We start from the raw sequence: 2,925 nt of genomic DNA on the forward strand, positions 1-2,925 counted from the left end.
CCCCCCCGGCCAGCTTTCCCCAGTTTATGTACTGCGCATGACGTCACATGGTATGGAATGTCCCTTTGGCCAGTTTGGGTCAGCTATCCTGGCTGTGCCCCCTCCCAGCTTCTTGTGCACCTCCAGCCTTCTCAGTCGGTAGAGCATGGGAAGCTGAAAAGTCCTTGACTAGTGTAAGCGCTACTTAGCAATAACTAAAACATCAGTGTGTTATCAACATTATGCTCATATTAAATCCAAAACACAGCACTGTACCAGCTACTAGGAAGAAAATTAACTCTATCCCAGCTGAAACTAGGACACACCATCAGTTTGAAAGGCTCTCCAGAGGTGGCCGTTTACCCTGCCTGTTTAGATCACTGATGTCCCACACAGCTTATGGAAATGGACATAAAAAGATCTTGACGAGGCAGCGTGGCAGCTGGGGTGGCAGAAGCCATTCTTAGCCGCAGGGAAGTGCCCTCCCTGCCTTCCCCTTCCCATCCCCACTCCCCTTCAGCGTTATCTGAAGGAGTGCTTTGTGTCTGCAAGCTGGTTGGGAGAGGGATCATCTCTTGCTGAACATGAGCGCTTTGCACTAGTATTAATAACGATGTGAATCCCTGATCCCTTGTGCTCTGAACAAAAGCTGCTAGTCCTGGCTGTGATGATTTTCCTTCAGCTCTTGTGCTGCCAGCTCCCTGAGGAATGATGGAAGGAGAATGGGTTTCTCTTAAACAGAAGTAACAGGGTGTGGTCAGCACTAGCCCTGACCCAGGAGGACGGCAAGTTCCCACGTGTGCTTCTTGTAAATGGGACCATTTTTAGCAGGCTAATACAGACCCCAACAGGTGTTTTTAGACTGATGCTGTAGCAGTACAATGACAGCTGCTGAAGTCCCTTGCCTGTTTGCTAGCAGAGCACAGAGTGGGGAGTGTTTGAAAACCAACCCAGCTCCTCAGAGCACATGATCCTCACCTTTTCTTCTGCCATCTCCCACCTGATCACTGTTGGAGACTGCCATAGCAAAGAACCATTTAAATCTCTGCTCAGTCCCCTTTCAAGGCTGTTGAAGAATATTGTAGGGTTTTTGGTGCAGTGGAGTCTGGCATAAACCCAGTCTGTAAATGCTGGGTCTTCCCCACTGCAAATGCTTCTGTCAAAGGCTGATGGCATTCCTGTTTGACAGACAGTACCAGATCTGACAATTGCTTGTCAGGAAAATACGGACCGCTTAAGCTATAGGCTCTGGATAAGAATCTTGAAAAACAATCAGCAAGAGTTAAGAAAATAAAAATCTAGAGCAGATGTTGAAAGTCCCTTCTTTTCACATTTTATCCCCCCTGAGGGGAGAAGGAGAGGAAAAAACCTTCTGCACAAATGCAGCTTGGAGAAGGAAATGGCTTCCTGGTGGGGGCCTTCCTTTATATTTTGAAACTCTAAGGCTGTCTGCTGTTCCTCGGTTAGTTAGCAGGATAGACTGGGGCATGGCAACTGTTTTGCAAATACAATGCCCCCGAGGGCTCAGGGTGTTGAGCAGAGGTGCTGGGGAGTTTTCCCTTCCCAGCTGGGTACACGTGGCAAACTTCACTTTGCAAGTGCACATTTGTAAGGTTTCCTCTGGGGCTCATGATTTTCCTCTTTCTGAAGTGGCTGGGGAGCACTAAGCTTGAAGGGCAGGGTGTGTTTGGAATATACTGCTCCTTTTGTATATTCTTCCCTTTCTTAAATCAGAGCTTGATTTAAAATGCTGTGGCTTGAACAATTCAGTGCAAGGGAGAAAAATAACACAGTGGGGGGTAAGAACAGAGTGTGGTTTGATTCTCAGTCATACTAATCAGCTGCCTTTACAACAGACTGCAATATGTTCGAGGGAGTGATTTATCCCTCAGCAGTGTAAGGTGACTTTAATAGGAGACTCCATCCTTCCATCCAGAAGCCCTCATCCCTCAAATGTCTTTTATTCCTGTCAAATGACTTTTCTTCCTATAAATTCCCTTGCAGAAACTATACTTTTGAAGCAATGGGATTGTGCGTCAAGCGTCTTGTAAACCATTGATGGCTCTGGCCATAGCTTCGAATAGGAATATGTGAGGATCAAGGCAATCCGGACACGCTGGAATATGAAGACTAATCCCCTCTCCCTATCTACACAATTAGCAAGGTCATTGTGCCTTGTATGTTTATTTCTATAAGTGGAAAAACATGTCAGCTCTATCCATTTTTTTGCAGAGAGCTGGTGTGGCTGTCATGTGTTACCTGTTTGTCAAAGGAACAGCACTGGTGTCGAACAATAGTCCGGATGCAAATAAGAGAAAGGATACGTGTCCTGGATTGGTAAATGGAGCCTCTGTGTTTGCTGTGACCTATTCTTCCTCAGCTGATTGTGGATCATAACGATCGCTGCCATTTGGACAGGAATAATTAATGAGATAAGTGTAGGTTAGTGGCTTGTGAGCAGCCAAGGGCAAGGCTGCCTGTCCATTTCAGCTCAGCCTAAACCATGGGGGCACTTCCTTCCTGAGTCAATAGTGATCCTGTAATGCTAACAAAAGACCCCCATTGATCATTGCCCTCTGGTAATTGCTGCCAGTGTGAGCCTGCCTCTCACAACTTGTTGACGTCTCTGGACAATTTAACTCAGTCCCTTTAAAAGGTCTCTGCAAAAGAAGCAGGCTGAGGTCTGTAACAGTGTAGGTCAGGAATGTAAGGACAAATGAGATTCTTCCCCAAAGACACCAGGGTAGGGTACACATGGAGTTCCAAGCCAAGCTGCTTTTACAGTGTTGTACAAGGTCTCCACATCTAGCTTCAGTGCTATTTTACTTCTGATTTACCTCACTGGGAGACCTGGCCAAAAAAGTGACATTTCTGTTTCATGGGGATTTGTGTGTGTGTGTGCAGAATACCACCTTTGGCTTGAATCAGACCCAAACCAACATTTTT

Source organism: Aptenodytes forsteri, unplaced genomic scaffold (genome assembly GCF_000699145.1).
Source record: "Aptenodytes forsteri isolate BGI_AS27 unplaced genomic scaffold, ASM69914v1 Scaffold164, whole genome shotgun sequence".
Classification (NCBI taxonomy): domain Eukaryota; kingdom Metazoa; phylum Chordata; class Aves; order Sphenisciformes; family Spheniscidae; genus Aptenodytes; species Aptenodytes forsteri.